Below are 14,125 nucleotides of genomic sequence, written 5' to 3'. Positions count from 1 at the left end.
GGAAATTTTGAACCCGGCCTCCGTCACATTAAATACACTGCATTCTATGGTGTCATTCTTCGACGGCTGGTACCGATTCTCGCGCAATGAGGATGGGAAAAAATTCTCTTACGTGCCGACTGTCACCTCCCTCGAACTGCCAACATTCCTTACCCGACGTACTTGCTTAGTGGCTATGGCATTCGACTGCTAAGCACGAGGTCGCGGGATCAAATCCCAGCGTCGGCAGCCGTATTTCAACGGGTGTGAAATGCGAAAACACCCGTATACTTAGGTTTAGGCGTACGTTAAAGAACGCCAAGTTGCCCAAATTATTCCGGAATCCCCCCCTACGACGAGCCTCATAATTAGATCGTGGTTTTGGCACGTAAAACCCCATAATTTATTATGTAACGTTCGTTCAGGATGTCCTTGGCAGTCGCACAACTTTTGAATACAAATAAGTGTCAGGAGTTGCGCGCGAGATCTTTGAGTATATTGGCAGCTTTATTGGCGTTCGATACCTACTGGTTTACACTGCGGCTGTATTATAAAAGGCGGAACGGCAACGCGGTAGGCAATATGCAGAACAGACAAATCCCGCAGATATTACTGCACAATTATTTTAAATGGCGGTTTTCCTTCACACGCGTGGATAACCGCGAGAGGAGATTACTTTGGAAACTAACTGCAAGTGCTATATATGTCATACCTAAAGGTGTACCTAGCCCGGTGGCCAGTAAATATGACGTAATATTGAGAGTAGCTTCGGCCATACCATGCTAATGGACGACGAAACAGAGGCAGTTTGCACAATTCCTGTGTCGCACCTTTTGCCTCAAAGTGTAAAACCAACATATCCATGTATATATCTTAATACTTAGGCACATCTGGATTTGCCGCTCCTGCGGTAGCCCATGAGTGCGGATAGCTAAGTCGCTAGGGAAATAGCTGGGAGCACCTTAACAAAATCGATAGGTCAAAAGCCGTCCACGACGGCGTCTCTCGTAGACGCTGTGCGATGTTCGGACGTTAAGAATGCGTGCCGCCTGAAGAAAGGCTGCCAGAGTGCTTCTGACGGTTACCCTAGCTTGTTTACTCCGTAGCATCAAAAAGAAACAGAAAGAAAAGAACCGCAATAAAAGCCCAGATCAATGATCGCTCGTGGCGACTAAACGCCCTTAGGATGACAAGTCATTTCCAGGCGACGAGAGGATACGCTTTATCAAGAACAGTGAAAACGCCGGTGGGACAAGCCTTATGGTGAAGTTCAATGGGAAGGGATAGCTTTTAATTATTTCATTTTTGTTTTGTTGACGTCATCACCACGTCACCGCGGGAAATTTCAAAAGTTTAAGGTCAGTACGCCACATGGTGGCAGTCACGCTAACTAAACCCTCCTGTCCAGAAAAGCTGGATACGGACCGTGTGAGCAAGGCAGTGTCAGGAGCATTGCCTCAATCACGCTATCATACAAACGTTTGGCATGTTTACGCATGCGCTGATGATAACCCCTGGCTCAGAGAGCACGCATATGTTCGCGAATCGTTCACAATAAACGTTCTTGGAAGTTCGGCGCTTGTCCTTGTCCTATCATCTCGTCCCTGTCTTTCTTTAGATAGATTATGGGGTTTTGTATGCTAATAACACGATCTGATTATGAGGCACACAATAGTGAGGGAGTCCGGAATAATTTGAACCACCTGAGGTTCTTTATCTTTTACCTAAATTTGAGTGCGCGGGTTTTTGCGCATTATAGCCCCCATCAAGATGCGGAATCAAAGAAAAGAAATCGACATGGGCAGGACATGTAATGAGGAGGGAAATAACCGATGGTCATCAAGGTTACGGACTGGATTTCAAGAGAAGGTGAGCGTAGCAGGGGGCGGCAGGAAGTTAGGTGCGCGGATGAGATAGGTTCGCAGGAACAACATGGCCACAATTAGTACATGACCGGGGTAGTTGGAGACGTACGGGAGAGGCCTTTGCGCTGCAGTGGGCGTAACCAGGCTGCTGCTGCTGCTGCTGCTGCTGCTGCTGCTGCTGCTGCTGCTGCTGCTGATGATGATGATGATGATGATGATGATGCGGCCACCGTGGCCGGAATTTGATCCAGCGATCTCGTGCTTAGCAGCCCAACAGCGAAGCCACTAAGGAACCACGGCTGGTTCTCGTTTGTTTTTTTTTTTCATTTGAGTTGCCGCTCTTTCAAACCGAGGTTTATTCCCACCATCGAACTCATCATTCATCTTTCTTTTTTTTTTTAAGGATGAGCAGCACCCACCAGCCATGGCCTGAAAATTCCAGGAAGGTTCGCCCAGAAAGCTCCATACAGGACGAGAATTTGGCATGACAGGTCTGTTGCCTATGATAGCCCGTGCTTGCAAATTCGTATTTCGCTGTTCTCCAGGTGCTCTCGAACAGATAACTTTATCTAGGCAGTTATTATAGTACCATTAAATTAATTTCACTTTTTCGTCGTTGCTCCGCAGGGATATTATGCTACGAAGCAGAACAGCGGAACTGCATTTATTATTTGCATAGTCGCACAATTAAGAAAAGTTGACCTATGTGCTTGTACCACCAGAAATAACGCACCCAAAGCCCTCTCGTCCGCTTTCTGGCCCGTCGCACAAGAAGTTAGTATTGCAGCGCTCCCCGTCGCCGGTGCTGTATCCCGACATACTTGAGCGCGACCAGCCGTGGCCACGCACACAGTCCCACGAGAGGCTCTCCCGACAAATATCCGCCGGAGCGAGACGGCCTTTGAGGCGACGGGCACGCAAGCGCCCCCTGTGCAGCGATGAGCCTACCGTGGCGAAATCGGATTTCCAGGTGCGGAGGCACAGTTCACACATATCTGTTTCACTCTATAGTTATCCTTTCAGATGCACACTTTCTTCGTACGTTCATTTTTCTCACTTCCGTTCTTTTACTTATCAAGTTCAGCCGCCCAATAATATCATCAATGCTTTGTTTAAATTTATTAAAAGCTCATCTTCCTATAGACTATGCTCTGTGGTCCGCGGAACTCTGCCGAAGACGTGTGACAAATGACAGTTCATAATAAGCACATATTCAAATCGCAACTACGTGACAACAATCACGTATTCATTCGTCATTTGCTCACTCTTATCTTCACTATCAAGTTGCTCTGATGAAATTTTATTGCTATTGCTGGGTAATTGTCTGTTTCCAAGCAACGCAGCTTCGTTGCGCAGAGCTACCTGAAGAACAGCAATGCCTGGTAACATGGTCATTCAACATTCGATAATCTATGCTATGCGAATGCTCAAGTAAATGCATTATTTTTCACCTGTGGAAGAAAACAGTGGGTTTCGTGCAACCTAGTTCACGTTGGATGGTGCACAAACTATTACGCCAACAAGAAGTCGTAACGCGTTTCAAAACCGTTCCAGGCTGCAGCATTACGTGACCGCGTGAGTCAGCTTATTTACTAGTGCTATTTGACTGTAAACCCTCAAAAATTTAACCTGCTTAACTATCAACACGTAATTATTCCTTTCCACGCTATTTTTGTCCACCAAAAACCCTGTGCTGCCTACAAATCGCTTATAGACACGCGCGCCGGCAACGCGTCCCTTGGAGTGTGCACGGGAATGACGGACGCCGTAGCAGACGCCGCGGTTGTCTGCAGCCTGCACGAAGCGGCGAGCGAGGAGGAGGACATGGAAGGACGCGCGAGAGAGTAGCCCGGCCATCGCACGACACGCTCCACAGCGTTCGTACGCCTTTCGGAGGCGACGCGCAGGCTTGGCGGCGGCGGCGCCAGATGGCGCCCAGTGTTCTTAGCGCAGAGCGAAAGAGGAGTTCCGCTGCCGTACAGGCCTCATATATAAATCGTCTCGACAGTGACAATACTTTGTGTTGCTATATTGATTCAATGCCAGACGCATTACCGTCGACAGTCACCGTGAGATGGGTTCTGCCGAACATTTTTCTCCATTTGTCCTCTTCTCTCTCCTCTTCATGTAGGTGGCGTAGATTACTTTTAGGGAGCCAATTGCTAGGCCGCATTTCTTCGGCTCTGTTTGGTACTATATGCGTTTACATGAATACTACTACTACTACTACTACTACTAATAATAATAATAATAATAATAATACTAATAATAATAATTATTATTATTATTATTACTAAAAACAGAATATATTTAACTGTCTCTTTAGTTAAATCTGCTTCTCGCGTGTCGAATAAATCAAAGCTGGTCGGTCTTCAAGACATGTCCTCTTAGAAGAAATCACTAGACTAGCGTCTGTTTCGAAATATTCATCCTCAAAGCATGCCACAAACTACACTAGATATTCTGAGACTTATACTCCCAGAGAGCGTTATTCTTTATTATTATTATTATTGGAGACCGTGGCGGCAAAGCCGCGCGTAGCCGGCACCTATCGCCCGTCGTTTTTTTTTTTTTATCCTTGTGTACAGTGGAGACATTTCAAACCAATTTGCGACTTTCGCGCCGCCCCTATTATTTTTGTTCACGTGCTCAATTATCTGAACAGATAGCTCATGGCGTAGAACACATTCGGTAAAACCGCCTGTAAGAGGTGAATCAGTTCTGCGAGCGGGTAAGCTTATTTAATTAGAGATTGTAAATTAGTGTCCTTAAAGCACGTGATTTTAGTTTCGCAGTCGGCGCTTCTTATGCGCTTTATTATTACTGTTACACATGAAGCGCGCTGTGCACGCTACCCTCCTCGTGGCGCCGCCAGTGAAAAATTCATGGCCTTCACGAACGCGGGCCGCGCTTGCTGCTCGGCGATGGCGAATGAGGCCGCCCCCATTTGCCCGAGAAGCAGCTGCCGGCCGAGGTGCACTCTTCGCGCCTTCGCAATGTGCGCCAGTTAATGTCCTCTCTCGCTCACTCTACTGGAGAGAGAGATATCATCTGAATATAGCCACCGCGCATGCGCCAAAAGACTTGCACCGTCGTCCCCCAGTGGTTCAGCATTGATCCGGCAAAGACGGACGTGCCGGCGCGACAGCAAGCGCCGCCGTAATCTTGGTTGCGGTTGCGAATAAGCCTGTTAAAACTGCACGCCGCACACTAATCTGCGCGGGCTTAATAGCATGCATCCTTAATAAACACGCACCCTTCCAGACGGTACTCTAGGGCTAAGGACACGCCGTCGGCAGTGATCGCCATGAAGCACTTCAAAGGGGTTAATCCCGCGGGTTGTGCTTGTGTAGGCTACCTCTAATCGTGAGGTTAACAAGACTGCACAGCAGTGATTTCTGCTATACTAAAGACACTTTAAATCGGAGGAGATCAATGTGCCGATAAGGGATTATTGGAGATACAACGCCCGTAACGGAATGTATGTGAATCAAAGCTTTAATGAAGCGGTCCATCAAATGCTATGCCACTCACGGCAATGCGTGCTATTTTGGATAGACTATCGTCCCATACAAGACGTAACCTCATTACATGCTCGTGTCTAGCACCCACAAACTTAATTTCATGTGTTTTGCACGTGTCTATGCATATGCACTACACCTCTCCCAAGATATGCAGGCCTGCAGACACCAAATCGGGCGGGTGCACAGAGTGAGACATCTACGCCGCGATGTCAGAAGGACAGACACTTCTGAAGGGAAGAATGCTGGCGACAGGTGTACGCGCAGAGAAGTGCGCCGCATGTATGACCACAACAAGAAGATGAGAGCCAGCTCCTGTCCACGTCCCAGTGTGTTGCACGTCAGGGACGTGCATCTCTTCAAGCCATCGTGGCAGCTGTAGCGGCATGGACCCACTCCAAGTCTTCCATATCGTCCGTGCGGGGAGTGAGCCCAGGACGATCGTCGACTCGACGTCCCCAGTAGTTGGCCGCTGTGGGAGTCCCAACCTTCCAAGTCACCGTAAAGAGCACGGCTTACAAGGCTCTAATCGGCGACGATCGGTGACTGGTCATCGCTGGCGAGCGTGTGGGAAGCAGCAAGCGACGCATGCATCTCGACCCACGTGTCACCAACGTCGCATGCCTTTTGTTGCCGTCCTTCGTTCCGAACCAAATACTCGTCCAGGAACGGTTACCATACGTACGGCAAGGTTCTGCAGGTCAACACGATAATCACATGAGTGGACGACGTGGGCTGTTCACAGGTGCCCGCTTCGTTCCAAGAGAGGTGAGCGCCACGAACCGTGTCGCCAACTATGTCTGTACTATCGCGGCTTGCAGCGTATGCGTCGTTCCCGTGGCTCCAGCGGTCATTGTCGTGAACAGTACCGTTCTGTACAGTCCCGGCCGCGAAGGCGACAGGTGTGCGCACCTGTGCCCGTTGACGTGTGCGCAGCTGCTAGGGTCTTTCCCCCTCTGCCAGCGGCTGCACTCAGGGCTGCACTCAGGGCTCCGCGGGTGACTATGGACACAAACAATGGTGTCTTGCCTTTGGCTCCACCAAGCATTGGTAAAAAAAAAAGGACGAAGCATGAAGCTCGTGTAATCGCAGCGCGCCATGCTTGCAGGCCTCCCCGGAAGAAAAACAAGCGCGTGCTACGGTGGACGTGGCCTCTTCCGCTAGTCACAACATGTCATGTCCCGCTAGGAAACCAGCGCGGCCATGACCACGTTCGCTGACCTCCCCGTCCGGGAACGAAACGCGTGCTTTCGCCGACGTGGCCTCTAACAGCCGCGCTTGAAGGCACAGCGCGCGCCGCGCTTCGGCTGCCGCCGTCAGCACTCGTTTTCAATCGCCTGCTGGAGGCACCAACGTCACGGACATCCCTACATGTACCGACTCTGTGGCTCCGTCCGACGAAGTTGCATTGGTTTCGCCATGTCAGATTCGCGACTCCCTTTCCCCCTTCCCCAGTGCAGAGTTGCCTACCGAGCTTATCCTGGTTCGCTTATCCGAGCGAAAGGATAAGCGAAAGGCTTATCCCAGCCTTTCGCTTATAAGTTCTCTCTCTCTCTTTGTGAACGCTGCAACGCGTGATGAAAAATTATGCAGGTCCCATGCATTGTGGGAATCCATGTGATGCCATGTATTTTGCAGGTACCGAGTATCCAGCATTGTTTGGGGTTCCTACAAGATGAACAAGCTCTTCGCGTAAATTAGGTTGTTGTGTGTGTTGATGGCATGTGCCAAGAGAGCAGCACGACGACGGCCACGTCGAAGACGATCGCATGGCAGCAAAGGCATATCTACGCCGGCCATTCGACGCGAGGTGACGACACGACTATTGTTGAGTTCTGCATGGGTAGTGGACGAGCGTAAGCGGTAGAACCGTGGATTTTGAAGTCGTCAGCACTTAGTGCTAAACAATCGCACGCACCTATGGCTACGTATGTTCAAAAGATTCTGGCATTTGTACTCCGGTGAATAAATGTTAAAGCATTATTAACTTCGGCACTCATGAAGTTGGTAGAACATTGCAGTTTCTACGTAGCGTAAACTGTTATGGGGAAAGTTCTGGGGAAAGTGGGTCGGTGCCGGAGATCATGCAGTCCAACACGGCTTCTGAAAGCGCGAATTGTCACAAGGAAAGACGACGCGGAAGTGGCACGTGGCACACGCGCCGAGCGCTTGAAAGAGCTGGCTAGCTTTGGTAAAGGGAGAGATAAAACGCGTCCTTGATGGGGTCCACGAGAGGCGGGGGTTCCCCTCTTCCTTAGTCTGCGGACAGTCCTTGCTTCCTGGCGGCGTCTTCGGCCATCCGGACGGCCCAGAGCTGCTCTTCTGCGTCCAAGGTGAGCAGCAAAGTCTCCCACTGCTCGGTCGTAGTTGTGATGCTTGTGTTAGTGCGATGAGTCTTGGTAGGTGAGGCTTTGGTAATGCCCAGATAATGTGATCGAGACCAGCGCGGTGCTCGCATGCTTTGCGAACTCTTACATATTGGGGACTATGTATGAGGGTAAACGCAGTTGTATAGCACGGGGTTTGGGAAACTTCGTGTCTGCAGTAGTCACCAAGTGGTTCGAGCGACGTGCAGCTGTGCATAGGTTTGATTTCACCATCGGTAACAGATTATTATTTTTTCAAGCGAAGCGTGTATCGGCTCACAAGTTTCGGTGGCGATGTAGTCACGCGAGAAAACCCCAGTTGCTACCAGGGCATTCCCCCGAGTAACGAGCAGTGTTCGACGAACCGCGGTGCAAATTCGACTGTGAAAGGGCTCACCGTCCACACGCCGATCCAGCTGTTAGGGCCGATTTACGCTTGAGCCGCCCATCGCCGCAAGCCGCACCGCACGCTTGCGGTCGCGCGAAAAATTGAACGTATCAAACACTTGTACACAAATTACCGTTTACACAGCGTGCACAGTGTATACCTTACACATTGTAAACCGAAATTTGTGCACAAGTGTTTGATACGTGCAATCTTTCGCGCGACCACACGCGTGCGCTGCGGCTTGCGGCGATGGCCGGCTCGAGCGTAAATCGGCCCTTAGAGCCGTTTCGCGCCCACTGCACCGGCTTCATTTCCTTTCAGTTCAGTCTCGGAAAACGGATGGGACGGCCACGCATTGTGCATTTCCCCAAGCAACAGGCAGCCTTCGATGAGCGGTGGCGACAACTCGCCCGTGAAAGAGCTCGCCACCGGCGCGCCGATACAGCCGTTAGAACCACCCGCGCACAGGCAATGCGAGAGCAACGAGAAGATTCCGAGCTGAGGGAGCGGGAGGCGGAAGCAATCCGACACCGTGACCTGTGGGTTACTTAACCGCGACGAAGGTCAGGTGCACGCAGAGCAAGCTTCGCTTACCCCTATTTTCGGGCAGGGAGAGTAGTTTACTAAAGTAGAGAGTTTACTAAAGCGTAGCCAGGCCGGCCTACCTACCGCAAAGTGGCAAGAATGGGGCAAAGAATGATCCGCAGCCGGTCTCGACCTCGCTATTGCACCGCTACCGCCAGACTGCTTAGCGCCGGACTCTTGCTAGGTAGCCTACATGGGTTCGACGTAGAAATGACAGTCTCGCGCGAAGTAAAGGAGTGCCCCTACTAAATGTTGTGAATAGTGCAAGAGTGTGAGAGGAATACAGGTGAGACAGAGCGCTCTGTGTGTATTCTCACGCTATTCACAACCTTTACTACTGCATACCAACATGCCCAAATTGCCACGAACGTGGCCACTCGTTAGGCTCTGGATAGCCGTTCGGAGTTACACAGTGTTACGACTTTGCACCGCTGCACCACTATTACGACTTTGTGGTCCCGTAGCGCTCGTCACCCGTTTCGTGACAGAGCGTTGGTAGCGAAGACTCCGAGCCAGGCGTCGATGAGAATAACGAAAGGGATTTTATACATTATATACAGGTCATTGTACAGGACACGATCGGATCGGCACTGGGGCCGAGAGCTCACACAACCGCGACTGTTCCCGCACGGCAACGTCCGGCGAAAACGCGTGACACATCTCACCCCAGTCGGGAGCGACACTGTCTCCCGGTGGGTCGGCGGATCCTGTTTTTCAGGCAGCGCGTCGCTGCTTTTATAATCCCCGAGGAACCATTGTCACTCAAACGGCCAAATACAAAGTCAGCACACGACGGTCGTCCGAGGGGTCCAACCAGCGACCGCGCTGGCCACCCGGTTCAAAGTTCGCGCGCGCGGAGACCTCCATGCAAAAGGAGGTGCGGCGCCGGGCTGTCTGGCACACGCTGACACGTCTAAACACGTCGCCTGCCGATGCTTCTCCCGCAGGACACCGCTGCCTGACGGCTCAGCATCTTGACTTGTGAAGGGAGAATTAGGGCGCTCGCAGGATAGATTCTGCATCTTGCAGATTCGGAATCCGGGCTTGTGGTAATGGCACAACAGCATCCCCGCCCTCAGATAAGGCGCCGGGAAGACGAGCTGCCTCCACGTGGCTCGGATGCCGGGCGCGCACGTTCGTGAGGCTCGTCCAAGTTCACGTCCAGTGTCGGGACGCCAGGTAACTTCACGTGCCCAGGTCCGACTCGCCAGGACAGGAGCTCTGCTCACCGCGTCGTCGCCAAGGCACCTTGACCAGCTCCGCTCGGGTCGTTCCTAAGACCTTGCTTCTCGCCACTGGTCCCGCTTGGTCGTTCTGCAGCTTGCAAAACCGACCGGCAAAAGGCAACACCCAACACGAACAAGTGCCCTCTGTCTCCCGTCAAACACCAGACAAGGCCATAATCCAAATCAATCTAACTAAATTGCTATCCCTCTTTTTGCTCCCGCTGCAACAAGAGGCAGGTGTACGATCTGGTACACAAGGATCAAACAACCAGTTTTCAAATCAACAACACAACAAAATAGAAACAATTATTAATCAGCAATAATAATTACAAATAGAATGGTCCCCTTGAAATCACTTGGACCGAAAACATACTTCTGAGGAAGCAAATGAGGTCATTCATTTTTCCCGGCGATATTTTCGCGGAATCCGAAGCTGCTTATATTTGCGACCCTGCTTATCCGTGTAGCGGCGGTACAATAAGCCAGATTCCTTGCCAAATGAAACCCTCTTTTTTTTCACTCCCCGTTTGACGCTTTTCCTCAGATCGGCTAGTGAACAATCTTCCTGTTGCTCGCGAATCCGAGTTCCCCTTTCAACTGCAGCCTGCTCCTGCCAGCTGGCGGAAACCGGAGCGAGTGTGGAGCCCGCGTCGCCTAATTGCGGCGTCGCGTCTATATCGCGGCTAGCACTGCACGCGTCACTCCCACTCACTTCCAGGACCGGCTCGTCTAGGCCAGCCTCCGAGCTCTGCCTCTCCCGTGACTGCTCGCCACTCAAGTTACCTTGATCAGTCCGTGTGCCGCACCGCTGTTCGCTCACCGACGCAAAGTCAAGTTCCCTCGACAGCGGGCGCGCTTTGGACCTCGTGAGGGCCATGTACGCCACGTCGGCAAAGAATGATTTGCCCTGATCCCTCAGCAGCTGCTCCGAGCTATTTGAGAAGAGGTAGGAAAATTGCTCCGGGAGGGCGGCTGACACAGCGGCTTCGGTGTTAAGTTTCCCAAACTCTCCTTCAATGATAACCGTTGCGATCGGTAAACAGACACTCTCCTTCTCGGCCACTTGCCGTATCCTAACGCACTCTCCCGTAAAATCACTCGAGGAGACGAAAGACGGGTGAACAACGTCCATAGTTGCTGCAGAGTCCCGCAGTGCTCGGCACTTCTTGCCGTTTACCTTAATTTCCTGCACATGGGGCTCCAATATACGTATGTTTTTGTGAGTTTCCTGTATCGTTGCAAAAGCAATTCTCTCTGGGCAGCTTGCAGCGATGTGCCCTTGCTTTTTGCAATTGTAGCAGGTTAACGGTTTCCGTTTTTCAAAAGAACGCGTCATTTCGTTTCGCTGTTTCGGACCATCGTCATCATTCTGAGATGCATTCTGTCCTTCCCTTACAGTTTCTTTGGTAAGGGATTCGTCTTCCCGAAACTCGCGTCGCGTGATTTGCTTCCGTTCGTCGGGCTTCCCGGAAAACCCATCTCTTCTATCAGCTTTTTCTACGCGCACTGCCTTGCTGTGCAAGCTGCGGCGGGTGTAATACTCTTCCGCCAACTCTGCTGCCTTGTTTAGCTTAACCTCCTTTAGCCTATCTTGCAGCCAGAGCCTGACATCCTCATCAATGCAACGGTAGAACTGCTCCAACGCGATGCATTCGACGATTTTGTCGCGGTCGTCGTAAACCTCTTCGCCCTTCAGCCATTCCACCAGGTCGGCTTTTAGACGAAACGCGAAGTCAACATTCGACTCCTTGCCCTTTTTTGCATACCGAAACCTCTGCCGGAAAGCTTCGGGCGACAATTTGTACTTCCGCAGTAGCGCTTCCTTCACATCACTGTAGCTCTCAAACGCCTCTTTCGATAAGCAAGTTATTACGTCTGATGCCTCCCCAGGAAGCAACGCTAACAGATTCTGTGCCCAGAGGGATCGCTCAATGCTATTCCGCTCGCACACGTGCTCAAATTTCACGAGGTATTTGGCCATATCCTCTCCGACGACAAAGGGTGGAAGTTGATCGCGTATTCTTGGAACATTGGAAGTGAGACTAGGCGCTGGCGAGCTATTTCGGGTCTCCAACTCTTTCATTTTAAGCTCGTGCTCACGAATCTCTCTCCTTTCCTCCTTTTCCTCCTCGCGACGTTGCTGTTCTCTCCTTTCCTCCCTTTCCCGACGTTCATTGATACCCGCCAAGGCCTCTGCGGCTTCCTCAGCCGTTACATCCCCAGTCCTCATGACCTCAAGGATCGCATTCTTTCTTTTGGTTGAGCCCAACTCAATGCCCAACTCCTCACAAATTTCGAGAAGTTCCTTCACCTTGTACTTCTCCATCGTTCACACTGTCCTCCTGCTGTTTACCCTTTTTGAATATACCTGCCGTACGCTACTATAACACTACTAGTAAGACATATGCAAGTATATCACACACTGCCCTGTTTACCCCCTCAGCATCCCCTGGTGTTCAAAACACTCTTACTAGGCTTGAAACACACAAGGTTATCACAGTGCAACACCAAATCCTTCCCTAAGCTACTATAACCTGTGTCAAAGAAAGTCTGGTGTTTGAGGTAAACTTCAGGCACTCACCGCGCCGAGGTAGCTGATGCCGGTCAATCCCACCGCTGCCACCAGTGTTACGACTTTGCACCGCTGCACCACTATTACGACTTTGTGGTCCCGTAGCGCTCGTCACCCGTTTCGTGACAGAGCGTTGGTAGCGAAGACTCCGAGCCAGGCGTCGATGAGAATAACGAAAGGGATTTTATACATTATATACAGGTCATTGTACAGGACACGATCGGATCGGCACTGGGCCCGAGAGCTCATACAACCGCGACTGTTCCCGCACGGCAACGTCCGGCGAAAACGCGTGACACATCTCACCCCAGTCGGGAGCGACACTGTCTCCCGGTGGGTCGGCGGATCCTGTTTTTCAGGCAGCGCGTCGCTGCTTTTATAATCCCCGAGGAACCATTGTCACTCAAACGGCCCAATACAAAGTCAGCACACGACGGTCGTCCGAGGGGTCCAACCAGCGACCGCGCTGGCCACCCGGTTCAAAGTTCGCGCGCGCGGAGACCTCCATGCAAAAGGAGGTGCGGCGCCGGGCTGTCTGGCACACGCTGACACGTCTAAACACGTCGCCTGCCGATGCTTCTCCCGCAGGACACCGCTGCCTGACGGCTCAGCATCTTGACTTGTGAAGGGAGAATTAGGGCGCTCGCAGGATAGATTCTGCATCTTGCAGATTCGGAATCCGGGCTTGTGGTAATGGCACAACAGCAGTGACCAAAGAAACTTCTTCCGGATGCTCGAATTGTGCTTTGTGATGTGTGTAGTGTCTGACCCCAGGAGAGGTTCTCGGGGCACCTACTTGAACAGCACATAAAGGTCAGTCCATGCACGTTTATTTAATATCGTATGGCTGAAGCCTCCAACTTTATTTCTTGAAACACGCAAGGGTTCCGTAATCTTGTAAAACAAGCTGAAATTATCAACATGGACCGCGCTGTATATTACTTGAGAGAAGCTTTTTTTTTGTCACTGTAGAACACGTCATTGCGTTCAAACACGCATTTAACGTGAACTGTTTCTTTATATTTTAACGTCTCACTGTACTGGTGTCGGCATTGTTACTTTTCATCGAACTCTCCTACGAAATCATCGCGGTTTTGTGATGGAGTAGGGCAACTATCGGATTTTGACTGAGTTCTGTCTTCCTTTAGGCTACGTAGTTTAAGAATTTATAAGTCTGCGCCAGCCAACATGTCAAAAGAGTTCTTTCGTGAACGTGTGTTTTTTTTTTTTTTGACAGTCGTCACTTGGTGCTTATTGCATAGTGGAGCTTTTTCAAAGTCTTTGGTTTCGAGCAATGGCAAAACGAACCCCTATAGGACTTGTAAGGAGCGTTACAACTTTTTTTTATTCGGCTTCCCTGTCATAAGTTCCTCGCACTGACGAAGGTTCTGTAACCGTCATTTTTCTCGGGGGTTCCGCAGGCTTCAGGGAAGCGCTGCGTCATCGGCCGACATGGTGGTACAAGTATGGCTTCATGTCAGCAAAGCACGTAGAATGCGTGCAACGTGGGGAGGGGGTAGCTGGAAAGAACTGCAGCTACTCTGAGTCCGCCACAAAGGGAAAGCAGGAGCGCAGGAGCCAGTGCCCCTTGCCAAGTCCGAATCAAACGGAAAAGGATAACAA

General features: G+C 51.0%; 2 protein-coding genes across 7 annotated transcripts in view; one reads left to right on the top strand and one right to left on the bottom strand.

Annotated features, from left to right (window-relative positions):
- The window catches only part of LOC135903397 (RNA-binding protein Musashi homolog Rbp6-like), a 1,054,134-nt gene that overhangs the window by 698,352 nt on the left and 341,657 nt on the right, over positions 1-14,125 (bottom strand). The window lies entirely within an intron of this gene.
- LOC135903398 (uncharacterized) overlaps positions 7,532-14,125 on the top strand; it is a 267,763-nt gene continuing 261,169 nt past the window's right edge. For both annotated transcript variants that reach the window (XR_010564784.1, XR_010564785.1), the window contains exon 1: positions 7,532-7,698. The gene's annotated coding sequence lies outside the window, so the exon portion shown is untranslated. The remainder of the gene's footprint in view (positions 7,699-14,125) is intronic.

The sequence above is a fragment of the Dermacentor albipictus genome, chromosome 2 (assembly GCF_038994185.2).
Source record: "Dermacentor albipictus isolate Rhodes 1998 colony chromosome 2, USDA_Dalb.pri_finalv2, whole genome shotgun sequence".
Lineage (NCBI taxonomy): Eukaryota > Metazoa > Arthropoda > Arachnida > Ixodida > Ixodidae > Dermacentor > Dermacentor albipictus.
Note: the sequence above shows the minus strand (reverse complement) of the source record. Positions and strands in the feature narration are given on the sequence as shown.